The sequence below is a fragment of the Ursus arctos genome, unplaced genomic scaffold (genome assembly GCF_023065955.2).
Source record: "Ursus arctos isolate Adak ecotype North America unplaced genomic scaffold, UrsArc2.0 scaffold_16, whole genome shotgun sequence".
Classification (NCBI taxonomy): domain Eukaryota; kingdom Metazoa; phylum Chordata; class Mammalia; order Carnivora; family Ursidae; genus Ursus; species Ursus arctos.
The window spans coordinates 55200397-55228107 of NW_026622830.1; the positions used below are offsets into that span (position 1 = coordinate 55200397).

Genomic DNA, 27711 nt, shown 5'->3' on the forward strand with positions numbered 1-27711 from the left:
CCTCTATTAACAGATGAGCAAGGACGTTATGCCACCTGCTTAGTGTCTGACCCTGGGGAACAGTTGAACTTGAGCCTGGGTCAGCTTCACTGTCCATGGACTCCTGAACCTGAGCTCTTGGGCACCACAAAGTATGCTCAGGGGATGAGGAGGGTCTCTGCTGCACAACCTGCTGCTCATCTCCTCCGTCTACCTTTCGTCCTCTTTGTATCTGTTTGCATCACTTTTTGTCTTGCCCTTTCCTGATTTTCTGCTTTTATTAGGCAGAGGAATAATCAAAGCCGGCCTCCAGAACATCAGTTTTGAATGCATCATGATAAGGTTGAGGTCATCAAATGTGTCAGTTATCCATGGCTGTGTCACCACGCTAACATCTAGGGCTTAAAACCACAAGTATTTGATTTGCTCGTGATTCTCTGGTTGGCTGGTTGGGGCTGAGTGCATCTCCACAGTTGTGCTGGTCTGCCTGGGTCTCTGGTGGCCGCAGCTGGCTGACTACTTGGCTAGGGCTGGGTGGTCAAGCACAGCCTCACCCACGTGTCTGGCAGGTGGCAGCTTGTCAGCCAGGGAGGATCTGCGCTCTTCTACGCGGCCTCCTCACCAGACCTGCTTGGACTTGTTTAGAATCAGGTGACAAGAAAGCCAGACCATCTCCTGCAGCTTCGGCTCAAAAGTCACACCACATCCCCTGTGACACATTTTCCTGGTCAAAGCAAGTTACAAGAGCCATCCGCATTCAAGGGGTGAATGACTGGATTCAATCTCCTGTGGGGAGCAGCGTCAACAAGTTGGTGGCCATTTTTAGTCTACCAAAGCGCCCCCACCGCCCTGCAAAGATCCCCTCACTATAATCCCCTTTGTCCCTCCACTCCCTTCCCTGACTCCCACTCCCTTCTTACACTTTAAATAACAGTTTCTTACTTCCCATCACCCAAAGCTGTACTCAGTTACTCCACAATATCTCATTATGTGCCAGGGACCCAGAAGTGAACAAAGTCCCTGCTTGAATGAATCTAACGTTCTGGGAGAGGGACACACAACCAAGAAATAAACAAGCACACAGTGTAGGGCTGTGGAGGACAACAGCTGCTTTGCAGAACAACAGAGCAGAGTCAGGGGGTGGGGGGTGGGGGTTCCTATTATACACAGAGTGGTCAGTTGGCATCTGATGAGGTGACACATAAGCCTCAAAGACATGAGGGAGTGACACGCTCCAGAGGGAGGAGAGTTCCAGGTGGAGCAAACTCTGGGGACCAAGGCCCTGGGGCTCACATTCAGAGACACACTTCCTTGCAAACTTGGATGGAGTTAAAAAAATTCTACAAATAACCATAACACATTTCATTAAAGAACAACAAAAACATATATAGTAAAACTCTTGCTACGCAAAATTGTTTTATTTTACCTGCTTCTGTTACAACTAGAGTCAAATGATACCTTCTGAGGACAGAACGGTGGGTTACCTTTTTGGGCTTCAGGAGTTCACCTTTGAAAAGGAGTGTGGCCCTAACCTGCCTCCTGGCTTGTGGTGAGGATCAAAGTGACACCATAAAGATGAAAGTTGCCCTGCCTCTGGTTTCATTTCCTACCGCAAGGTTGTCATTTTTTTTTTTTTAAAGAACACAAATCAGATATTACTTCCTGCTTGAAACCCTCCCCAGGCTCCCTGCGGCCTAAAGAACAAACGCCAGGCTCCTAAGGATGCCTGAAGAAGCCCCTGGACGAGTGCATTTTTGCCCCTTCCACTCGGCGTCCTGGGTCTGCTCAGCTGCCCTAGGCCTGGTGACTCCCAGATCCCCGGGGTCCTCCTCTTCTGTCTCCAGCCCTGAGACCAGCACGCAGGCCCCACATCTGTCTACCTCCAGCCGCCTCCCACAGCCTCTTTCAGGCCGTCTTCCAGGGTTCAATCTAAGTACAGCCCAGCATTAGCTGTGATGCCACGGAACACACCCCTGAGCCTCACTCTCGTGTGTGCAGAGGGGCCCGGGACACCTAACTCCTCGGGGTGGGCAGGAAGCCTGGCGAAGACACGCGCGAGGACTCGGGCCAGGCCCCGGCCCACTGCGGGGCTCGACTGCGCGGGTTCCGGCCCTGGGGCTGGGCTGCAGGGCGGCGGGCTAGGGAGGCCCTGCAAAGGGGCCGCGTCCGGGCTGTGGGGGGCAGGGCAGCGGGTGGGAGGGCTTCCCCGAGGTCGGTCCAGCCCCGCCGGCCCAGAGTGCCGCCAGTGGGACCTCCGGGACCTCAGCTCGGCGGGCCGCGCTTCCCGGCCTCAGCCGAGGCTTCCCTGGACCCGGCCACCACATGCGCGCTCAGTCCCTTGCCGTCCTGAATTCCCGGCGCGACTGTCTGGCGCGGTCTCGGGAGCGGAGCCCCGTGGCGTGCAGGGCATGCGCGGGCCGTGGGGCGCATGCCCGGTCCTCCCAGCGGGGGGGCCAAAGATCGGTGCGGGGCCTCGGCCCGGCGTGCGCCTTGGCGGTGAAGCCCGGCTCAGCCGGTCGCCGCGCACGCGCGGCCCGCGCCGACGGACGCAGCACGGCCCCGAGGGTGCAAGCCCGCTGCCACCGCTGCCGCCGCCGGGCCGGGACGGCTGTGCGCCCGCGGCGTGAGGCGTGGGAGGGAGGGCCGCCCGTCGGTTCGCGGCGCCGCCTCGCAGTGGTCTGCCCTCGCCTCCCGGCGCCCCGCGCGGTCCGAGTGAGTGCGGGGCTGGGGAGTGGGCCGGGACGTGGGCGGGCGGGCCGGCTCCTGGAGCTGGGGGTTGGCAGGGCCGAGCGGGGCCAACGAGCCGGTCCGCAGGGCGGATGTGGCGGAGACGGGCCCCTCCCGCGCGGGGCTCGGGAGGCCGAGGATGTGGGGAGGCCGGAGAAGTGGGGAGGACGAGGGAGGGGCCCGGGGAGGACGGCGCTGTGGGGAGGACCGGGGCGCGGGCCGGTCGGGAGATGTGGGGCGGACTGGCGGTCTCCGGGAGGACGGGGATGTGGGGAGGCCGGCGTGGGGACACGAGAGGCCAGGGAAGGGGGACGAGGGGGCGGGTTCTGGGAGAACGGGGATGGGTGGAGGACGGACTTGTGGGGAGGTCGGCGGGCTCCGGCAGGCCAGGGGACGAGGGGAGGCTGAGGGCTCGGGTAAACGGGGAGGTTTGGGGGACATGAGAAGGCCTGGGGGGCTTCGTGAAAGATGGGGAGGTTGGTGGATTCGGGGGTCTCGGAGAGACGGAGGGGCTGGAGGCCGGAGCGTACAGGGAGGTTGGGAGCTTGGGGAGGCCAGCTGGCTTTCTTGGGAGCCAGCGGATTGCCTCAAAAACAAAAGCGGGGAGAGAGGAAGGAGGAGGAGGAGGGAAATCCATAGACGGGGCGTCTTCCAGTAGGATGGTCCACAGCATTACTGAACAACAGAAGCTTAACCAGAGAAACACAAGATCTGGACCGGGACACTGGCTGCTGGGGTCTGCCAAGCCCTTCCCCTGTGCTGGCGGGTGCGGGGTGGTCCCCACCCAGAGCCCGGCCCAGGAGGACATGCCCACTTTAGAGCCAAGGAGGCTGAGGCTCAGTAAGGGCTGGCACCTCACTCAAGGCCACAAAACTAGAAAGCAGCCACGGCCAGGCCGGTTAGCAGGCTCCATCAGTGCCGACACCCACACTCTCCTCGCTGGAGCCCCGGGAATTTAAGGGGACTGGCACGTGACACGGGGTCCCGGCGCCCAGAACCCCCCAGCCTCGAAAACACCCGGAGGACTGCAGCAGGATGGTGCAGACGCGCAACAGCACCCCGCGTGCGTGGAGCCCAGAGCACGAGCCCCAGGGACAGGAGTGCCCACCCTCTCCCTGTGGCCAGGGCACGTGGCCCTCCCTGCAGGGCCCTTTGGAAGCCCCTCTCCGCCAGTCCCCACAGGGGTCACAAGGATCTGACATTCTACAGCAAATGGCCAAGGCCTAACCTTGCTGACTTCTTCAAAGTAGTCGAGGTGGCAGCCCATGAGGAAGGACGTCGGTGCCATGATGAAGTCTAGCATCTGGCGCGACAAGACGGGCACGAACGTGTGCTGCCACTGCAGGGGGTACAGGTAGGCCAGGAAGCACTCAGCGACCAGCGGTAGCAGCGCCCAGCTGGAGGAGAAGAACACCATCCGCTGCTCCATGAGGAGGCACGTTAGGATCTGGGGGAGATCAACGACACCGTGTACACACCTCTGACCACGCGCCATGCACTGAACATGCGTGTGAATGCGCCACCAAAACCACGTGGAGCCTAGGTCTCACCCAGTTTCCCTGCTGTTTGCCAAAACGAAAGCCCCTTTAACGCCCAAAAGCACTGCTTGTAAATGGTGTGCACAGTCCTGAATGTCTGCTTGAAGCCAAAAAGCAACTATTCCCAGTGTGTTGTGGAACATTCGGAACATTCTGGAATGTTCTGGAACACACGTGCCCTGGAATCACCCTCCAGACGATGACAGCTTAGATGCCCCACCAAGCCAACCAGCACGGACGCCCCAGGTCCGGAGGGACGCTTACCTGCCGCACTTTCTCGGGCCTGAAGCACAGCAAGGGCAGGTGAAGGTCCAAGTCGATGACCGGGCTCTCAGGGTCCACGCGGGAGGGAAACACGATCTGTAGTGGCTTCATGTTAAATATCTGTGACGACCAAGTTCCGTAATTAGTTCAGAGAGCCGCTCCCAGCAGAGGCCGAAATGCACTGAGACTCTCCGTTCTGGCACCGAGGGTGTCTGACCTAGGATACGTGTTTGAAGACTCACGCTATCCCCGTATATGTCACAGAACCAAACAGTCCAGAGACACACAGAATTGCTGAGCAAGGCTCAGACGTGAATCAAGTACTGAATGTCTTTTTCGGCCAAACTTCCCTAAACTCTTTACTTCATTAGCAGACTGCCCATCGGCAAAGATAAACTGACACCTGGACATCTGTCCCGATCAGCACAGGTTCTAAGTCAAACACGATCGGGTTACTCTCAGAACACTTACTGCATATTACAAATTCTCTTAGTATTTTCAACGTAATTGTCAAAGCTCTTTAAAGACGTGCACTTTAAGAAATCGCTGAGAAAGACTTTATTTTTCTCAATGATGGTATCTCAAAATTACACTTTGATTCAAATTCAGTATCTGCAGAATGCCCCTTCTGTGTAAAAGGACGCGGTAGATGGAGGGGGACGGTAGGGGCCCCTCCACCGAGAAGCCTTCCAGCTCATTGGCAAGTTCGTTCCTGACCGTGGGTGTCAGCCTTTTGGGGGGCACCCAGGAGCGTCCCTGGAGCCCTGGGGACCAGCAGAACGGAGTGACCCAAGTGTGAGGAGCACCGGGCCACAAGCACAGAGAAGATTCGAATCTGAGCACAGAGAAGCTCCCGCCAGGAAAAGTGTGGAAGGAGGACACACGGAGAGATGCGGAGCACTGGCTGGAGAACAAATGTTCGCCTTCCACACGTGCTCACACCTGCATCACCACGGCTCTGCGTGAACGCTTGTGCAAAGAACCTGAGGGCAGGAGAAGCCTTCTTTCTGCAAGGGCTCCCCGACGGCACCGTCTTGTCACCCACTGGCCCACAGAAGCAAGACACGTCAGAATCAAGGCGGACGCGCTGTGTGGACAGTAACATCCTTTTTATTTAAAACAAAACACGGTAGAGCAGAGTTACATGCTCCCAGCGGTGATGAACTATGAATCATTGTAAAGTTTATATGAAAAATTCCCCTCAATATTTCAAAAAATAAACATATCGACCAGCTTCCCAACTACAGGTAGAAACTAATACAAACACCAGTCATTCTACCAGGGACGCTGTTGGGCCCCCGGGATGCCAGCAACCTCACGTGCGTGAGACCCACACCCTCTGAGCTGGGCTCTGCTGTCCACCCCACCTCTCAGGTGAAGAGACTGAGGAGGGAGAGAGATTTCGGGGAAACACTTTCCAAAGTTCAGCTTTGACTGTAGCCCCACGCAGACAATAGGATCCACGCACAAAGCAACACAGGAAGTGAGTCCGGTAGAGTGAGACGGAAAAGGCGCATTTCACGTGCACACCCAGTGACTTGGCCGTGCTCTGAAAGCACGTAAAATCAGACCCGCTGGTGGGCAGAGAAGCGGCAGAGCGGGCCCAGGGACGCGGGGTGTCTGCTGCTCTCGGGCCGGTGGTCCAGGCGCCGTCCGCGAAAGGGCACCGAGCCAGGCCTGGTGGAGGCTGGGCGCCACCGCCCCTGACGCAGACAGGAGATGCCCCACCCGGCGCCCACACGCTTGATTCACAGGAACCACAGCTCCTGACCACTAGCTACACAGCATCTCCATCAATGTTTGCTTGTAGTGGGTTCTGGAATTCCATGCTGAATCGGCTCCGGGGTTAGAGAAGAACCTTGGCCTTGGGTTTTTCCAAAACAAGGAACAGCCACAGTGGTTCAACACTCCCAAAGATGGGTCAGGGCCACGTATCAATGAGGACCCCAGAGCTGGTGAGGCCGCACGAGGGGGATCACAGCGGCTAGTCTGAGCCAGACTCGGCTCATTCGGACAAATGCGCAAGAACCAAGACGCAGGCCCTGCTCTGTGAACAGGACAGGCTAACGCCGAAACACGACCCATCCGTTCATTCATTCACTCGACAGCTGTGGGAGCAGCAGGCATGGTAACAGCGTCGCAAACGCAGCTTGGAGGCCGATGGAGAAGATGGACATTGAACAAAACACACACGTGTGCGGGCCCTAACTGCAGACCATGCTGGGCTCTGCAGGAAGGGAGCAGGGCACAGAGAGACGGGTGGGAGGTCACACAGAGGCCATCCCGAAGAACCTGACTTCCAGGAACAGCATATGCAAGGGCCTGGGGGCAGCACCTGTGAGGGACTGAGGGAAATCCAGTGTGGCTGGACAACAGTCAGCAAGGGAGTGAGGACATGAGACAGAGCAGGACACTGATACAGGGGCTAGGGATGCAGGACTGCGGCAGCTACGCAGCGAGAAGCCATTGTGGGCTTTTACGCACAAGAGGAGAGTCCAATGGATAGATGTTAACAGTCCCTGCAGCCACTATGCAAAGGATGAACTGAATGAAGGGTCAAGAATGGACGTGGCCAGACCAATGGCTCCCCAAGTCACGCAGGTGGGACCCAGTGGCCCTGCGTGGGGTGGTGGCCGTGGCCAACTAGAGGCAAACGCCGGGAGCTGGCCGGTCAGGGATGAGCCATGGATGGAATGCAGGGGTGAAGAGAAGAGGCATCAAGAACGACCCCCAGGAAACTTTCTCACGGGGGTGGTAAAAGTCGGAGAACCAAATGTGAGCTCATCCAAGACTCCGAGGTACAGAAGATGGGTATGGGCGCGGTTCGTGCATTACTCATGCTCAAAGGCGGAACATAGTACATACGGTTAACCCTCAAACTGCCCTGAACTCAGCTTTGTTCACTGCTTAGCCGGTCCTCAGGGAACACTTGTTGAGTGATTAGAGCAAGAACAGAAACTTTGATGACTTCACTGAACCATAAAAAAATACCAATTATCCACATAATAAAGATGAGAGCCTTGCACAAAACAAGAACCCAATAAACGTCCCTACAAAGGTTTCTGGGAGCGGAACCAAGGTCCTGGGGCAACTTGCTCTGTCTCTGGGCCTGGAATGCATCTGGCAGGGTTCCCTCCCCCATCCCACACACTGTAGTGTGATATTAAAAATATACATTTTAAGTTCATGATCACATGTCTCCTGCGAAATAAAATTAATTTTTCAACTGTGAATAATAATCAATACGTAGAGAACCGAGATCTCTATGTCTAAGCTTCCAGAAAGGACTGAGTGAAGCAGAGTCGACATCTATGACCTTCTTCCAGACACTAATCTGGCAGGTGCTTGTTTGAGAACGAGGAAATGCCCGGTGGTTGCGTCAGTCTGGAAGATGCCAGGCCAGACAGGTGTCATCACAGCTCAGCCGTCTTGGCCCATTACTCGGCAAAGGGGGAATGTGGGCTGCCTTTCTGCAACTGTCCTTAGCCCGAAACCCTCAAGTGGTGAAAGAGCCAACAACATCTCAGGACGAGCGTGCCAGGGAACCCAGACCCACGGAAACGCTTGGCCACTTATTCAACAACACGGTGGCACTGGGAAAAACCAAAAAATAGGAAGCCAGGTACTTTTCATTAATCACCCCGGACAGGAGAAAACATGAATCAGTTTAATACAATACCCAATATTCCAGACAAATAAACCAAATGAGCCGGTGTGTTAAGCACTAAGGGGGCCCATCACCAGCTCCACACCACGTATCACGGGCCGCCCGGCAAACGCATCTCTAGAAACAGCGTAATTAGATGATTCTGTAAGGAACCTGAGAAGCGTAATTTAAACACCCTGGAACGTAAGAAACAGTTTAAAACATTAAACCCATCGTCGACATAGGACTTTTACTATTCATAAAGAAAAGACAAAATTCCAGATTTAATGACCAAATGAAGCGGTCCAGGCGGCGGGCTAGGTGTCAAAGACAGTTTTGCAGCAAAATCTTTTATGTGATTGTCAACTTCAAAATCTTTACAGAGCTTCAGATGAGTCAATAAACTAAAATAAAAAAAATCAAATCACAAAATAAGTATGAGTATCCAATTGTCATCTTAGCATTTCTTTTTTTATAATAATTTTTTATTATGTTAGTCACCATACAGTATATCCTTAGTTTTTGATGTAAAGTTCCATGATTCATTACTTGCGTGTAACACCCAGTGCTCCATGCAATACGTGCCCTCCTTACTACCCGTCACAATGGAATATTACTCAGCCATCAGAAAGAACGATTACACAACATTGCAGTGACATGAAGGGGACTGGAGGACATCTTAGCATTTCTAATCAGCGCTGACCTGTCTGCCAGTGCCGGCAGCCCCAGGGCCTTCCAGGCTGGGGGCGGGGGAGGTGGCGGGAGGACACTGACGACAACCCTAGGCCTCAGACAGCAAGGTGAGGCTGCCCAGGGTCAGGACCTGCCTGCAGGGGGGCACAGGAGAGGTGGAGCGTGGGGGGATGGGGGCTGGTCATGTTCTGTTTCTTGCTGTGAGTGCTGGTTACACAGCTGGAATTCATGCAATTTTCTGTCTGGGTCATACTTCAGCAGCGAGTAAACATCTCAAAGGAAAGTGCTTGGCCACGTTTGTTTCCCAAATGCATTCTGACTTTTGAAGTACGGTTGGCCCTTGAACAATGTGAGGGGTTAAAGGTGCTCTCCCCCACGCAGTTAAAAACCTGCATAGAACTTCTCAACCCCCCAAAAAACTTAATTGCTGATAGCCCGCTGCTGACCTAAAGCCTTACCGACGACACGAACGATCGATTAACAGGTATTCTGCATGTAATATGCATTATATCCTGTATTCTTAGAATAAAGTACGCTAGAAAAGAGGAAATATTTTTAAGAAAATCCTGAGGAAGAGAAAATACATATACAGGACTGTACTGTATTTGTTGAAAAAAATCCAGGTGTACGTGGACGCGCACAGTTCAAACCGCGTTGTTCAAGGCACAGCGGCAAGTGACTGAAACGCATGACGGACCAGCAGGTGCCTGGGGGCAGGCGGCTGGGAAGCCACCACAGGGTGTAAGGGAACTTTGGGGCGTGGTGAAAATGTTCTCTGTCTTAATGGCAGTGGTGGTGACATGGTGTCTACATTAGGCAAAATTCAGCCAACTGCCCTGGAAACCCCACCTCTGTGCCCTGGGGCGGTCCCCGGCCTCACTCGCCACAGCAGGGCCACAGCAGGGCCCACGCGTGTCCCGCAAGCCAAGCGCTTACGCTGTTACTTTAAGTAACAAATCATAAGTCCGCCTGGGGTCAGTCAGGGCGCCTAGGTGGCGCAGTCGGTTAAGCATCTGACTCTTGATTGGAGCTCAGGTCGCGATCTTAGGGTCATGAGATCAAGCCCATGTCAGGCTCTGCACTCAGCATGGAGCCTGCTTGGGATTCTCTCTCTCTCTCCCTCTGTCCCTCCTCCCTGCTCTCTCTCTAAAAATAATAAATGAATAAATCTTTAAAAATAATAATAGCTCTTCCTGAAGTTAGTGTCAGGAAATGGAGATAATTCAATATTCTTCCATATTTTAATTATTGTCAAAGAATAGTATCGAGTTAAAAAAAAAAAAACCAGACTCTCCATAATCTAATTCCCCAAATACAACTAAGCATTCTCTCCCAATTTCTGTCCACACAGAGGCCTAGTTTACACGCCACCATTATAGCAGAAAAACAGATTTTAAAAATCTATAAATCTGTATTTATAAACTGCCTTTTGCATTTCTGTCATCTGTTTTTCTGTTTTCTAGTTCGGGTCATTTAGCAACGACCATCAGGAGACAGAAAACTCGAGGAGCAGGGAAACTGAACACGTTTTTCGAGTTAAATGTTCCTTTGCATTAACGTCTAGCAGGATGGTATTTGTTGCCAGTCACACGTGAATGATCACGCGTACAAAGGCCGAGAAAGTGAAGCAGGTGCTGTCCTCCCCGCAGGCCCGAACCCGTTCCGTTCGAGAAAGGGTGGCATCACCACCCCCAATTCACAGAAGAGGAAACGAGATGGGTGCACAAGCCACCTACCCTCAGGTGCTGAAGATTACCAGTTAATTAACGAAAAGGGACCCTGTCCTAATTTATCATCCTATCACTGCCCACGCCCGGGCAGACATGCCCTACTGAGCACGCAGTCCCGGAGGGAGACCCGGCGAGCGCTCTGTTCTGTGTCGGGGGCAATAAAACGCGGGCTAGACCCAAACTATGGGCAAACACCAGCCACATTTTGAAAACTAAAACATTAAGGCGCTGGAACTTGAGCTCCAAAGGTGGTGAGTTTGGTCAGGAAGGATTCCTGCTCATCCCTCTGACCACAGTGTGAGAACCAAAATGATGGTCTTTCCAGAAGTCTGCGACTTGCCAGGGGTGGAGGGTGGCTATTACGACATTAAGGCAAACCTCCGTTGGCCGCCTCTGTCGTTAACCAAACCACTGAGAATTCCAAGACTAGAACTTGGTGAGAACGAAAACCAGGCGGCCAGGGCGCGTGTGGCCGGGGGATGGACCGTGTCCACACGCCACAATCATCCCCCGACGACAGGCGGCAAGTGCGCCCGACGCGATTCTCTCTAGAGTTTTCAAAACTTCTCTACGTCCTCAGGCTTTCTACTCAATATCATCAGCATTAAGGCACTTCAAGATTCCACCCCAAGAAAAGATAATTCGTTAACTGTCATGAACTTAACAGGACTGACAGCAGCGGCAGCCTGATTTTCTCAGATAACAGGAGGAGAGCTATTTCTGATGGACGTCTTTTTTAAAAAACCAAACAACATAAAATCCTCCATACTAATTTTACTTCCCACAGTTTGGTTTCATCTTCCCTTGTCTGGCAGACCTTCCCCACAGGCTACCGCCTCGGGAAGCCTCTGGGCCTTCACGGGAGCTCCCGTCACCAAACCAGAGCCCGCCCACCACCGCCAGCGCCAGGCGTGGCCTCGCAGACACGCGGGCACCGCACGGGCTCACCAGGACAGGCAGTCCTTGAGGGCGTTGTAGTAGGGGAGCTTGGAGACCACGCACACCGAGAACGGTCCGAAGCAGCCAGCCACGCCCGCGGTCGGCCAGGATGGCTCCCAGTGCGCCTTGCCGTTGTAGAAACACGACTCGTCCTGGAGAGAAAGCAACAGGCCCGTGTCACCCTCCGATCCAGCTGGTCCCAGCTTCTATCCTCAGCAGTGTGGGCCTCTGCAGACAGAAGCGAGAGGGCAGGGGCCCAGACAGCATCCTGCTCCCCCGCCACCCGGCTGGCGCCCCCTCCGGTGTCACCGCAAGTCCCAGTCAGCGTGGATGCCCCCCCTGTGTCACTGGGAGTCCCAGTCCTCGCAGATGCCCCCCTCCCCCAGTGTGTGATGTGCTGAGGTGGCAGAGACAATGACACGTCCCGACCCCAGATGGGAACACAGTGAGAACACAGTAAGACACAGAAGGGGCCATGGGCTCTGCTTACACAGGAAAAAAGCTCCAGCACTGGGCCATATGTGTGTGTGTCGGTGGGGGAGAGGGGGGGTTCTCAGCTGGAGAAAAGTACCGGCACCGAGATTCCAGAAGGCACAGACCACTGCAGAGCTTACGAGTGGCGCATCACTGAGGGCCACAGTCTGGCCCCCGTGGAGGGTTGTTTGGGGTTTTTCAGTAGGGACGGCGGACCGTGATAACAGCTCCACCTGGGGATGGTGTGAACGCGAGGGTCTTGCAAGACAGGGGGAGAGCCCGGCAAGCAGTGGGCACGCCATTCGTCTACCCACCAACATTGAACCAAGGCCCTCAAGTCAGTGTGCTGGGCCCCCAGGCAAGTCCCCTCACCTCCCTGTGCGACTGCCTGCTCCCTCAGCGGTAAAATGGGGATGATGCTGAGAGTTCCCAGCCCCCTTCGCTGTGGATTAAATGAACGACTGTGCAGGAGGGTCGTCGGCACCGGGCTGAGCACACGGGCAGCTGGCATATGAGGACCACAGTGCCGTCTGCACTCCGGGCGGGGCTGCGCGTGCAGTCCACGGAAAGACAGGAGCGCAGGACAGGGCGTGGCTGGTCACTGGGCACGAGGGGAGGTGGGGAGGCCAGCATGTAGGGCCCAGAGTCACCCCGAAACCACGCAGGCACTGAGAGGATGGGCGAGGGGTCACGCACACCCCAGCAGCCAGGTGTAGTGGGGGAGTCACAGGCAAAGCAGAGGCTGTGACCTTTTTAAAATGTATTTAAGGATAAGAGAAATAACATGTACTTCTCATAGCGATCACTTCACAGACAGGCTCCCAAGCACCTTCCTGAATAATCCAGCCTCCCATCCTGTCTCTGCCGGAAGCGCTGGCCAGGGAGGGGCAGGAACTCGGCCCCCGGCTCGTCTCCCACCCCTACCTAACCCAGGCAAGCAGGCAGGCTGCCAACGCCGCAGGCCCAGCAGCCCGCACACACGGCCATGAGGGGTGGCCTCCCCGCGCTGCCCACTGCCCACCCTAGTCCAGGGGTCCAGGGGACGCCTAGTCCAGACACGGAGGTCGCGCACTCAGACATCAGCAGAATGCTGGACTCCCACAGGTTTCCGAGGCACATCCACAGGCGTGAAGGGACAGAGCCCATCGAGTTGAGCCTTATGCCGTGACACTTAGGGATAATTCTCCCAGCACACCTGGCCCAGCCTCTGATGGCAGAGTGGGGAGGAACAACCGGGCAGCCACCGCCCCCTCGGTGTGGGATTCCTGGACTTCCCCAGGGTAAAGCACTGCTGCTTCTGGAAACCCTCTGGACACAGGCCGTGGGTCACCCTGCCTCTTCAGGTGCACGGCGGCCCCCGCGACCTCCAGGGGCCGGCTGGCTCGCACTCGTGGCCCTGCCGGGCGGGGGAGGGCCAAGTCATGCTCTGGAGGCCCAAAGCCGTCACCCCGCATACAAGAACACAAATGTCCCTCCACGGACATGTGGGAAACAAGCTGTGGCTCACATACACTGGGCGGTAGGACTCGGCCGTAAGACAGAGGCGCTGCTGCCCCAACGTGGATGAACTCTGACCCCATCCACTGAGTGCACGAAGCCAGACACAGAAGCCACATGCAGCCTGAGTCCACTGACACCAGGTGTCCGAAGCAGGCAAACCCATGTGGGCAGAACGGGGGCCGGGGGCCGGGGGCGGGACTTCCGGGGTGATGAACGTCTTTTGCAACCAGACGCGGCAGGGGCTGCCCGCCAGCGGGAGTGTACTTAGTGCCACTGACCCACACACGCTAAAATGATTACAATCGTGGTGATTGCGGGAAGCGTGTTTCAGCAAAAATAAACACCAGCAGATTTCAGAGGGAATTCACGGCAGTCACGTACGTGCGGGGGTCGGGAGTACTGGGCAACCACGGCATACTTCTGTTCCCACAGACATCGGTCAGCACCAGGAAGTGGACAGAGTCCTCCTTCGGTTCGGAGGCCACGTACACGCCCCCTGCGGGTAGAGAAAGAAGAGGAAATCTCGGCACGGCCCCGTGGCATCCACCTCCAAGGCTGGGCTCTCCGTGAGCCCACTTTGTGGCCTACAGAACCTGTCCTCGCCCTGCCAGCTGTGGCACTTGGGGGGTCGGGCCGCCAGCCAGCCGTGGCCCCCTCCGTCCCTCCGTGGGTGCCCATTTCTCAGCCACCCTCTGTGCTCTGCAGAATTTAGCGAAGGAACATAAGAACAACCGCAGACAAACCCTCTGGGGTGTGCCTGGGGGAGGCGACCATTTCTGAGCATGGCAGGTGCAGGGGTTGTCCCAGCTGTCCCCGGGTTGTAATCCCTGAGACCGGGAGACAGCAGCCATTCCCGATGGAACCTCCCAGACAGGGAATGACGGACGGGAAGTCCCTAGTCTGAGTCTTCTACACCAGCCACTCAGCGTTTCTCAAAGACCAGTGGAAAACATGAGGGCCACCCACTGCCGGGAACAGGCCAGGTGGGGAAAGCATGTGAGCCCGGGCTACAGGCCCCGGGGTCCCCAGAAAACAGGGGCCAGGGAGCCCGGCGGAAGTGCACTCTGGGGGGAGATGCTGCAGGCTAACTGGACTCATCCTGACCCACTGGCCGGACCTCTGGAAGACGGGCCTGTCAATCAGAAGTGAAAATCCTTGGAAAGCACCTCTACCAACCGTGCTGGCGATCCCGACAGCCCTTCGTCTGGGATTCGCTCTCCAAAACATGGGGGCTGCACTATTGGGCTGCACGTCCTTCAGCTCCCAAACCCCCAAGATTAAGAGAACTGAGACCTGCAGTTTGGCCTCGGGGCTGCCAGGGGTAACCAGCCCCCCGTCTGTCACCCTTTCTTGACTTGGTTTCTAGAAAGCACCATGGGGGAGTTGGGAAAGCAGGGCGGGGGATACCTGGGAAGCAGAGCTGAGGCAGGCCAAGCAGGTCCACACCGTTGGGGACACTAATGTCTTCAGGAGGGAGGCCCTTCCAGGGCTCCGTTTTGGGCTTGTCCCTCTTCTTTCTGAAGGAGCGCCTTCTGGTCTTGCTCAGAGTCACGGAGGGGGCGCCAGCCATCTGACTGTCATCCTTACTGACGAAAGGAGGCACAAAAACCGACAGGACCTCCAGATCGAGAGAAGAGGGGCTGCTGACCCCCTGCTTCAGGGACACCTAAAGGGAGTAATACGAGTAAGCCAACAGCGCTCACCCTTGCTCCGCTGTGCGCCTTCTGTCCAAGCACCCACTGTCGCTCTGTTCCCCTTCGACCCGCCAGAGTGCCGGTTCCGCACCCACGTGTGTGTGTGGCCTCACCCACCAGTGGCCCAGGACAGGAAGGACGGCAAAGAAGCTGCTTTTAGGGACCCATCAGGCCATGCGTTCAGGCAAGTCACCCACAGCACAGGGTCTGGCTCTCCGGCTGCCCCTGGGCACACAGCCCGGCAGTTGCCAGCCCAGGACTGACAGGCAGACCTCAGTTCACATCCAGCTCTGCTTGGACTGCAGCAGCGAACGCCGCATCCCTGAGCTTCCCTCTCAAGGGGGCAAGGTCGCAGGTCAAAGGCTCAACCCCAGCCCCCACACCAGAGGCCCCAGTGTCCTCCCAGGTTGGGGGGGGCCGCATACTGTCCAGCCCAGTACAGATGGGGTGCCGGCGTCATGCCCCATGCCAGTGGTCCTGTTGCCACTGACCTGGGGACACGGACCGAGGGGTGAGAAGAAGGACTGCCGGCCTCAGAGAGAAGAGACACACCCTTCCTCCAGCAACCAAACGGTCACCCCAGGTCTACACAACAGGGTCATTCAGCCTGAACACTTTCGAACTTTAACTTGGTACCCGATTTTTACAAAACCTTTTGTCTTTTCTGTCTTCCCCCAGATAATATGAAGAGCACGGGCTCTGCCTCCGACCTCCGTTCCGTCTAGCTACGATGCCTGAGACGGGCCACTCCGCAGAGGCAGTTGCCGGGCTGCTCCCCGAGCTCCCAGAAGAGGTCAACAGGCCGTGACAGAGAAACGGGCAGGTCAGCTCCAAGCTAGTGGAGAAACAGAAGTCAAGGGCAGGATTCGCTGGGTGGCAAGCATGTGGGAAGGTGGGAGGACGCCGGGGTGGGGTGGGCTGCGCGGAATCAAAGATCTCTGAGGGACTCAGAGAGGGCATGAGGAAGGACATCGTTGTCACCAGGAGAAATGGAATTGTCACCGGCAGGGAAGGGACAGCCAGCATCACCGTTTCAGTAAGAATCGTGGAGCCAAAGGGGAACTCTTACCCTTGAGAGGATTCATACAAGGAACTCCCATCAGTAAATACACTCTCTAAACTCAAAAAGCTTATTTTTATTCTGTATAATTTAAATTCAGGCAATAATTTCTTTATATTTGGAAAAAAGTTTAGTACCAGTGGGAACAAAGACCAAACATGGGAAATCCATAGTACTGGATAATGTTTACATCTTTGTGTATCAGGCATGAAAGGAAACCACGTCTTGAGTTCTATAAAACCTTTCTAAAACTTTCCTTATCACCATCCAGCAGTTCGGACCTACTTAACTATGAAAGTATGCACGTCCGCTCCTTCCTCACGTCAAACATCACATCGGTGAGCACTGGGCACAGGTGGTCACAGCGTGGAGCCGGCCCCTTGCCTGCAAACCCCCCTCTGCTCTTCCCCTCTGCCCTGACGCTCCTGGGTAGGGCCCCGGCAGACCCCTCCTTCCAGGCTGTGACCCCCCCAGGGCTGACTCCTTGCCCCTCCTCAAGTGCCCCGCCTGGCTGGCAGTCTCCACACTCACATGGTGTCCTCACCTAGGGACGGCGCCCAGAGTCCCACTGCCAGCTCAGACCTCTTGCCAGTCCCAGACCGCACCCAGCTGCCTCCAGACATAAGGCGGGTCCCTTAAACTCACAGCTTCAAAAATTAAGCTCCTGCTGATTTCCCTAAAACCCAAGCTTCCGCCCATATGCTTGCCTGTGATAAAGACAGTGACCCTCGGGTCTTCGGAGCCACCAACCGCAGAAAAGTCTCTGAAAGCAGCCCCAGTGCCAGCCCAGCTGCGCACCTGCAGACCAAGCAGCCACCCACCCCGGGACTTAGAGCAGCTACAGACTCCACAAACTAATCCTTCAAGGGTTCTGCCATGAGAATGGCATCGCCTCCTCCCGCCCGGCCCAGGACGCCCCACCCGCACTGTCCACTCTCACAAAGGGGGGGCACCTGGGTGGCTCAGTCGGTGAAGCGTCTGCCTTCGGCTCAGGTCATGATCTCAGGGTCCTGGGATGGAGCCCCAGGTCCGGCTCCCTGCTCAGCGGGGAGCCTGCTTCTCCCTCTCCCTCTGTGCCTCTCCCCTCCCCGCTGTGTTCACTCTCTCTCAAATAAATAAATAAATAAATAAATAAATAAATAAATAAATAAAAATCTTAAAAAACAGAACACATGTGACCTCATCACCTGCCCCAACGGGCGGTGGCTCCTGCCACTGGCACCAGCTTTTTACCCCTGCAGACCCTTCGATGGATCCAAACCAGCCTCACACACCATCCCTGTCCCTCCACCAGCATGAAAATGGAATCTGTTTCCATACATTACCGTTATTACCACGTATTCCATGTATGTGGCACACGTGTGCTACGTCACAGGGCAGGACGACGACCTGCATCGTACGCCTGAGCAGCAGGCCAGCCTGCTTCCAAAGCCAGGGTGCCCCCAAAGCCGTGCCCCGCTGAACCTCTCGGTCTCCAGACACAAGCGCCCATGGTCCAACGCTGTGCTTTTTCCCTGCTCTCCACTCCGCTGGACTCGTGCTCACCCCCTCCCCGCTCCTCCTCTTCACCAGGGATGCCCCCTCCACCCCCACTGGAGGGAGACTTTCCTCACCTGCAGCCAGGACAAGGCGCCTCTTCTAGACCATCAAGCCCCTGGCTCCTCACCTTCTTCCACCACCTCCACCTCCCCTCCTCACCTCCTACAGCACCTCCTTCCATCACCTTCACCTCTCGTCCTCACCTCCTACAGCACCTCCTTCCATCACCTCCACCTCACCTCCTCACCTCCTACAGCACCTCCTTCCATCACCTCCACCTGCCCTCCTCACCACCTACAGCACCTCCTTCCACCTCCCCTGCACCTCCTCCCTCCTCACCTCCTACAGGACCTCGTTCCACCACCTCCACCTCCCCTCCTCACCTCCTTCAGCACCTCCTTCCACCTCCCCTTCACCTCCTCCCTCCTCACCTCCTACAGCACCTCCTTCCATCACCTCCACCTCCCCTCCTCACCTCCTACAGCACCTCCTTCCATCACCTCCACCTCCCCTCCTCACCTCCTACAGCACCTCCTTCCATCACCTCCACCTCCCCTCCTCACCTCCTACAGCACCTCCTTCCATCACCTCCACCTCCCCTCCTCACCTCCTACAGCACCTCCTTCCACCTCCCCTGCACCTCCTCCCTCCTCACCTCCTAGAGCACCTCCTTCCGCCTCCCCCTGCCCTGGCTCAGCACCTAGAGCACTGATGCCTTCCACGTTGTACTCTATCACCTTCAGAGCTGTTGGTGGGCTGGGCCGGGGACTGTGTGGTCTCTCTGTGTCCCCACATTCAGCCAGCCGACGGCTCTCAGCGGAGGTTGCTCATCCATTCACATCCTCGCGCTCCGTGACCTCTTAGAGCGCAGCAGTCCGGATGCCGCAGGGAATGCGGTCATCATGCTAACGGCAGGAGACTACCTCCCGCCCCGCCATTTATCTAGTCCCTTAAAGTAAGATGGCCTAAATTCAGCCAACTTGGCATTTGGCCATACATCTCACACCTGTTTTTCCACTGAACGTATGTCCTTGCGTCTTTTCTGGTTGGATAAGCAATACAGTCTCATGTTAAAAGCTAACGACAATACAGGAAGAATAAAATACATAAGAATAGAAAGGAAAGGCCTTCCCCCTAATTCCACGAAAGGGTGGGTAATACTATGCACAGCGGAGATTACAGCCTTCCCGTTTCTTATGTGCGTATATATCAATATGATTTGTCCCCCTACATACAATCATCTCCTTTTACTGGTTCCACTAGCTTTTTTCTCCACTTCAGCATATGGGGTGGCTGATTCCCTGTCACAGCTGTATGGTGCCACACGGGGACGACGCAGTAACAGCCCTACCGAGGGACAGCTGGCATGCTCTCTTCTTCGTCACACGCACAACCTGAGCAAAGGCAGCGGTGAACAGTGTCTGCCATACATACGTGCACGTGTCCGACTGGGTCATCAGAGTAAGTTCCTGAACGCACAGTCCTGGATCCCAGAGCATTGCAACGGCCCCTCCCCTACGGGCGAGACAAGGTCTGTTCTCACAGCCTGGGGACAGTCACTCCTGCTCTTCTCTCGCCCACACTGATTTACTAACCCCTCCCCGGGAACAACCATTTCAGTCCAAAAAACCAGAGCTAATTAAAAAGTGAGACACACACACCCTAACTGATAGCATCACAGATTTATTTCTTATTCTTTTTTTTTAAGATTTCATTTATTCATTTGAAAGAGAGAGAGACAGCCCGCGAGAGAGGGAACACAGGCAGGGGGAGTGGGAGAGGAAGTAAGCAGACTCCCAGCGGAGGAGCCTGATGTGGGGCTCGATCCCAGAACGCCGGGATCACGCCCTGAGCCGAAGGCACACGCTTAATGACTGAGCCACCCAGGCGCCCCCACAGATTTATTTCTGTTAGATTATAGAGCGGCACTGATCTTCACACAGGATGGGCCATAATCTGTGAAATAAAACAGAAAACAGATTTGTTTAGCGCTCTAGAACTTGCTGTCCACCACCGTTAATAGCCACGTGGCTATTGAAATTGAAATTAAAATTCAATGAAGTGTAAAATCCGGTTCCTCAGTGGCACTAGCGATGCCTCAAGCACCTGGTAGCCATGTGTGGCTAGTGGCCGACACACGGATGGCACAGATGAAGAACACTGGCGTCATCACTCAGAAAGTTCTGGTGGACAGTGCTGCTCTAGAAACCGAAAGCCTGGACGCTCTCCACCAAGAACCGCTACAATGTTGCCTTCACACCAAGAATTACGCCAGTGACCTACTCGAGGCAGGGAGCTCTCGGCCCACTCGGAGGGTTAGTGGTAGATCCTTCCACACCCCACGCCTCGTCTCCACGGCAACCACGGAGTAGAGAGAGATGTACAAGCCAGAACCTCCCATGGGGTGGACGTATTCTCCAAGTCTTTGTCACTACCCTCACAAAACACCACCCATCTAAGAAATGAAATGGAAAGTTAGGACTCCTTACTACCCTACCAGGAAGTGGAATGTTTCTCATACCTCCAGGCTTGTTTTCATCTGTCACCGAGCAGGAATGCGTCAACGACAGAGAAATGGTGATTTTCAGAGTTATAAAAAAAGCCTCAGACGTTAGAAATAGAACTGCTATAACAGCAGAGTGGCCAAGTGAAGTCACATGTTTAGGTAACTGTAACGTCAACATCGGCCTTAAAGGAGGCTCAGCCCAGGAAGTTGGATCCGTCCCGAAAGGCTGCCTTTTTCCTACTCCAAATATTTGCGCTCCACCTCTTGCTGAACCCCTAACAGAATCAGCGTGTAGGATAAAAAGGGTAATAGCTAAAATGCAGAGTAGCAAACTGCCACTTGCCTGGGAAAGCCGTGGCCTGTTTGGGGCAGGAAAGCACCACCGTGCCATTCACCCTGCTCTCGAGACACGTCTCACCCTGGGGCAACCAACATGCATGCCGAAATCACCCAAGAAGCAACTGAAACCAGGTCATTTCCTATCAGAAGAAAAAGGAGGCAATGCCATTGGCAAATTAGAGGCAGGGAGATAACTCAGTCGATGAGGGTCAGAGGAGACAGAGGTCAAAGGGGATGCAGACATCACCGGGATTTGGGGAGTAAGAAAGGAGGAGGGAAATGCAGAAACCATCGAAGTTGGCTCTGTATGAAGTTAAGGGAGACAGGTCGCCTGGGTGGCTCAGTCAGTTAAGCATCTGCCTTCTGCTCAGGTCATGATCCCGGGGTCCTGGGTCCCTGCTCAGCGGGGAGTCTGCTTCTCCTTCTCCCTCTGCCCCAGCCCCTCTCCTGCTCTATCTCTCTCTCCCTCACTCAATAAATCTTAAAAAAAAAAAAAAAAAAAGCTAAGGAGACTACCAAGACATTAAGAGACATTTATCCAGTTAATTTGAGCAATATCTAGCTTCTCCTGATGACCTCAACCCTTTCCGCTGCACCCCTAAATACTCGGGTGCCTTCCTGTGCCTCTCACTGCTGTTGATCAGAATGAGATGAGGACTTGCCCAGGTAACTGGGCGGTAGAGCCGGAATCTCGGAGTACTCTGGGCATCACCACTAACCAGAGAAAAATCCACAGATAGAGTCATATGGACATCCTGGACCAAGAGAAAAAGAGGGCCACAAACCAATTCAAAAGAAAGCCTGGGTTACACAACCAAGAAAAAGCAGGGGCACAGTAAAGAAACACACAGAATGAGTGTCCAAAACTGCTGCTTTCCGGGAAAAGGGTTTGTCACTCTGGCTGCTAGCACACAGAGAAAGAGAAAAGGGCCCCGGGCGGGGGGGGGGGGGGGGGGGGAGTAGGCAGCCTTTTCTGCAAGCGAGAAAAACAGTTAGGTTTCATCGCAAAATGACTAAATGCAGAACATTTGAAAGTGCCCCTTACATCTAAAACCCCAAACCTCACGATGCTGTGCCTGGCACAGCACCCACCACCGAGGAGACAGTAAGTCCGGGATAATGAATGAAATCCTTTCTTCCGCGACGACGTAACCCCAGGCGCCCCGGCGCACCCCCGCCTCCCCCCATCAGCCGCCTTCACCCTGCCCAGGTGTGCTTCCCGAAGCCGGAGCGGCGGAAGGCAGAGCACCTGGAGGCGCGTCCTCCGAGCCCCCGCTCTTCTCCGGCGAGGGCTCCCCAGTCCGCAGACCCCCGCGACTCCTCCGCGGCCAGGACAGCCAAGGTCCCCGCACCGGGCGGGCTGCGGTGGAGGGGGGGTCTGGCCGGAGCCCCGAGCACCGCCCCCACCCCGCAGACGCCCGGGATGCCGGGGCCAGACCCGCGCTCCGATCGTAGCCGCCGCCCGGCCGCGCCCCGCCTCCGTTTCCCCACCGGCCCCTACCTGCTCGGGGCCGCGGAGGCTGTCCCGGGAGGGCCCCAGCAGCGCGCACAACTCCAGCAGCCCTGAGGACAGCGCCAGGTGCTGCGGTGCGGCCTCCGCCATAGCTGCTTGGCTGCTGCGGCCCGCTGGGCGCACCCCACTCGGGCGCCTGGGGCCGCCGACCCCGACCCCAGCCCCGCGCCCCGCGCAGCGCCGCCTGCACAGCACCCAGGCGCCCCACAGCCAGCCGCCGGGTCCCCGCAATGAGCAGTCTGTGGAGCGGTACCTCCCCCGGGGAGGGGCCTCCTGGGGTCGGGGCCTCCATGGGGGCGTGGCCGGCTGCGGCGCGCGGGGTCCGGTGGGGGCGGGGCCTCCATGGGGGCGTGGCCGGCTGCGGCACGCGGGGTCCGGTGGGGGCGGCCGCGGGGCCCCGCGCCAGGTAGTCATTTCCTTACCGGCTCGCGGATCCTGGCGCGTGCGCCGTGTCTGTTCGCGCGCATTCGCCCCATTGGCCCCGCCCCACCGGCAGCCCCCTTCCCGGGGAACGGAGGGAAGTGGGCGGCGTCCCCAAGTGGCAGGCGAGGGCGCCCAGCCCCCGGGGCCCAGGGCGTGAAAGTCACCTGCTCTGGGGAGCCCCGGGCCGGCTCTACAGGGCGAGGAGAGACCTAGGCCTGGCGCGACCCCGGCTCTCGCTGCCTCCTGGAAGCCCTCCTGTGCCCTGGACTGCGGAGTTGGTCGGGCGTGGACGGCAGAAAAGGCTGGTGGGGAAGGGGTAGAAAGATCCATTCCTGGTTAACCCGGTTAACCTTGCTGGCTCTGTCTAGTGAGAGGTTGAGCAACATTCGGCAGGAAACCCCGCGGGGTGGGCACGGCTGGAATGGATGGAGCCTGGGAGCACAGAGATGAGGAGGGTCTGAGAGGAGACAGGGCCCGTACCTGGCCAGCTCCAGACTGGCCTGATCCCGGGGGACCGTGGGCCTCCCCCAGCCACAGACTGGGCCCAGGAGGCTGGCTTTCGTGGCTGATCCCAGTCCCAGCTCTGCCTGCCCGCCAACCTTGGCACATCCCTATCCCTCTCTGCAGGCCAGCATAAGCATCTATAAAACCGAGCGGGTAGGGCACTTCGGTGGCTCAGTGGGTTAAGTGTGTGCCTTGGGCTCAGGTCATGATCCTGGGGTCCTGGGATTGAGCCCCACATTGAGAGCTCTGCTCATAGGTGAGCCTGCTTCTCCCTCTACTGCTCCCCCTGCTTGTGCTCTCTCACTCTAGCTCTCTCAAATACATAAATAAATAAAATATTAAAAAAAAAGCGGGAAATGATATGAAAGGAACTTTTCTAGTTCTAATAATCCATGATTCATTTTTTAAAAACCACAAATGTTTAATAATAATGTCAAACATCTGTCATCAGCCTAAGATGAAAAGGAACAAAGCAATGTCAGAATCACAACGGGGATGGGTGGGCCTGGACCTGGGAGTGCAGTATTCCTCCAACCTTCCCAGCCTGGTGAGGCCCTCACTGCCCGCAGCCTGACTCATGGGTTCTGAGTTTCACTCACTAAGTCACCTATTTATTGGCTGTGGGTCACTGCTGGTTCTCACTTAGGTCTGGCATCCGCGATCTCATTGGTAGTTACCAATGAGACAAGTAGTTACAGTCGCTGACTTCCAAAGCAGGACAGATTTTGCTCATACTTGTCTGGCTCTCTCCGTGGTGTTTTCGTTGTTGGTGGCCTCAGCACAGGGCAGAGTGGAGATACCCATGAACCCCCAGTGCCCAGGAAAGGCTCACTGATGCGGCTTGGAGGCATGAGCCACTCCAGGAAGGCAGCAAAGCCCTGGGCTCTAGGGACCTGGGCTGGAGCCTGGCTCTTGTGCGAGCTGTGGGACAGCCAAGCTCTTCACTGGCCCTAAGCCTCGGCGGCTTCCTGTTTGTTCAAATGCTGCTGGGTGTGGTCAGGACTCGGGGAGGTAAACACTTGGCGGCTGTCAAGAAGACCTAAGTGAGGCTCGGGCGAGAGCAGTGTCCCTTTTCCTTCAAGAGCTGCAAGGGTGGGTTTGAGGAAGGGAGCTTCTGGTGTGAACGGGTCCGGGCCTGGCTCCCGCCGTGCACGGGGCCTGCGAGGTTCTGCTTCTCTGGGCTTCACCCTTAACACCCGAGAAGGCCACAGGTCCTCCACAGGGCTCCTTCTTTACCCTGTGCTTTTCGGTGAGTCCCCAGTGCTCGTGCTGCAGACGCCTGCCCTGTCCTTGAGTGCTGATGGGATTGGACACAGAAGTGCAGATAACCAGCCACCAAAGGCACAGGTGGAAAAGCCACATAACGGCCATCTAGAGGCAGAAGATGCAGGCAAGGGAGAAGCGGGAGCACGCAGAGCCTGGCTAACGGGGCCACCTGCAAGGGCGTAACACCGCCCCACGCTGGAGCCAGGGAAGGGACAGGTCGGACAGGCTGCAGAGCTCGCTGTTACAGGGGCTCTTGCTGCGGGCACCCCCATCCCTAGGAGCAGCCTTGCTGCTCTGTCTCACTCTCAGGATTACTGTGAAGAGCAAAGGAGAAAATAGATATGAAAATTGTTTGTAAACCATAAAGGACAGAGGCAAAAATAGGGGGATGGGCACACCGTTGTGAGTAATGCTGAACAACACCGAACTGTCGACTTCGAAAAGGTTACTTTTACGCTATGGAGTTTCATCTCAATAAATTTTTTTTAATGGAGTTTATTTTTTTAAAAGGTTTATTATTTAGCGTGTGCAGTGTGGGGGAGGGGCAAAAAGGAGAGAATCTCCAGCAGATTTCCGGTAGGGCTGGATCGCACAACCCCAAGACCCCCACCTGAGCCAAAACCAAGAGTCTGACGCCCGACCGACTGCACCACCCAGGCATCCCTCTAACGGAGTTTAGGAGGACCCGGTCTCAAACTGTGCTATATAGCAGCACGCCTTGTGCGTTTTAGCGGTGGTTTAGGTGTTAAAATTCTTTTAAATATAGGGAATAGAGGGAAGCTTCATGACGTTGGATTTGGCAATGATTTCTTGCATATGACAGAAAAACACAGCCAATGAAAGAGAGAGAAACTGACTTCATCAAAATTAAAACCTTTTTGTGCATCAAAGGATTCTATTAAGAGCATGAAAAGGCAATCCACCGAAGGGGACAAATATTTGCCTGTTCCCTTATCTGTAAAACAGGGATGACCCCCACCTCACCGGCTGTTGGAAAAATTGAACCTACCGGTGACTGTGGAAGAGCCTCGTGCAGAGAGCGGGGACATTTGAATATTTACAAGTCCGACCCGGGAGGCATATGGGCCTTTCGAAGTCTGGGCCCCCATGTTGCCAGCCCCACCCCTCCCTGAGCCTGTCCTGCACTACCCAGACTTGGTCAGGGCCCCCCGACCAAATGCATGGTGCTTTCCGCCTCCCTGCAGGGCTGCCCAGAGCACACCTCAGCCGAGGGCTGCACCTGTGTTCTCCTACCTCCTCCCCCAGTGGGAGGGGCTATTTCCCTCCAAGCTACAACCCTGAACTCAGGGTTCCGGCCTCCTCATTCTCATACCCCTGCTGCAAATCCTGATTCCAATATGTGCTGTCTTTGACCTTGGGCAAGTGACTTTCTCTCTCTGGGCCTCGGTTTCTTGTCTGTAAGATGGAATAGTACTACCTACTTTGCAGGGTTGTTCTGAGGGTCCAGCGTCACATACACCACGGTCGATGGTCAGGTGCGATCGGCATGACCTTCTGCTCTCATGGTTTATAGGAATCATCTACAGGGCCAGTCCTCTGACTTAATGGTAAGTGGACACTGGGTCATGTTGACATGTATAACCGTAAGCGTCCACACACGACAGAGCCGAAATGCCCACTGCAGCGTTCGGGTGCTCGTCACCATGTTCCAGCCGGTGTTTATTGTCCTCAAATCATTGCCCTTTTTACTCCTCTGGCCGAGAGCTCCAGAGGTAATGTGAGTTTCTTCCATCAAGAGTTGAGGTGCCCCATTGCCCTTAAACCTGGTTGCAAATTATTTGACTCTTAACCTATGAAACTTTAATCCTTTGTGTGTGTGTGACACGTGTTCATGAGAAAATACATTTAAGCAAAAAGAAAAAGCTCACACCACCCAGGATAAGCAGTTAAGTTTTTGATGTACGTCCATACACACACATGCTCCGCCCACACAGTTTGGGATTTAGTCCTACATTTGTGAGCTGATACTAAACAGACTGCTGTGTAATCTGTTGTGTTTTGCTTTACGGTCTAGAATGAATATACTTTCGCGCAGATGTGTGAAATCTTCCAGTTGAAAAACAGACCTGGAGAACAGGTCAAAATACAAAATCCAGTGTGATGCTGGTAACAAGGAAAGGACCTAACACGAAATTCCACCAGATGATTAAAAGTAAAACAAAGGTCAGGGGTACCCCAGAAACACTAACAGAAAGAAATCAGGGGCCAGATTTTCACATGAGGCAAAGCAGGAACTCAAGGCCTAGAGCACACACGGTGAGGACAGCTGAGGGAGTGTCTTGGCCTACGAGGCACCAACACAAACTTGTTTCTGACTCTTCTTCTCTCTTCCCTAAGCCTTTCGGGCTCAGCTACTCCTCTTGTCCTTTCTCCAGGGTCCAAATGCCCCAGGGGCGTGTCCTCTTTCCACCCGTGGCCAGGCTGGGTCCGCCCTCCCCGGAGGTTTTCTGTGTGACCTCCTTCTGCTCCCAGGGCATAGCTTCCGGAGGACAGGCTGTCTTGGCCTTTGGCACTTCATCCGATGTTCGCCTACCGAGCATTCTTCTATTTCTTTGGAATAAATTAATCCTGCAGGGATCCAGAGCATTTTCCTCCCCCAGGGCCCAGGAGAACAAGCGTTCTGGAAGGATCCGGGGCACTTCTTTCCTTCTCCAGCAACACGGAACTGCACTACAGTTAAAACAGTTAAATTATTTATTCCTCACAAAAGTCCTGAGCTAAGGGTTACCTGGTTTTCCACGTGAAAATATAAGCCAGGCTTTGACTTTTCTTGGTAAAGTTTACATATCCATAAACAAAGAAAAACATGAGTCTGAATAAAGAGTTTTCTCCGGGGAACGAGAGGACCAGCACATCAGGAGAAAATGTTGGCTATGAAGAAGTCAGACGTGACCGCTCCCAGACCCAAGCTGTCCGAAGGCGCTCGCTGGGAAGCCGCTTCCCCTCCTGAGCCTTCGCGTGCTCGGTTCTATTGGGATGTTTACTGAGCACCTACTATACGTCTGGTTCTGTGATAATAGCTGGGCCCGCAAAGAATAAAATACAAGCCCTCCCCGGCCCTGCCCCCGGAGCTCCCTGGGCAGCAAGTGCATACCCAGGGAAGAGAGAGGGGCAGAGGCGCTAAGGAATCAGAGCAGGGCTCCGGCGGGGGACTCGGGCAAGAGGAGAAAGCCCTGAGACCAGCCAGGAAGGTGAAGAGGCATTTTGCAGGGAGAAAAGGCCTGGAGAGCACGGCAGGCAAGGCAGTGGGGACGGTGTGACGTGTGCAGAGCCCCACAAGCAAGTCCTTGGGTCCCGCAGCTGAGGAGCTGGTGGGGAGGTCTGTCCTGCCGTTGGCTCTGCCCTGGCCCCGGAAC

At 55.6% G+C, this 27711-nt stretch overlaps 1 protein-coding gene and 1 long non-coding RNA gene across 3 annotated transcripts in view; one reads left to right on the forward strand and one right to left on the reverse strand.

The window, feature by feature from the left end:
- LOC125281949 (ral guanine nucleotide dissociation stimulator-like) overlaps positions 1-27711 on the forward strand; it is a 476760-nt gene that overhangs the window by 301545 nt on the left and 147504 nt on the right. The window lies entirely within an intron of this gene.
- LOC130543872 (uncharacterized) lies at positions 19670-22369 on the reverse strand. Its single transcript, XR_008959572.1, has 2 exons — positions 22130-22369; positions 19670-19739 (listed from the first exon to the last, which is right to left on the reverse strand). It is a non-coding gene; the product is annotated as an uncharacterized LOC130543872 (long non-coding RNA).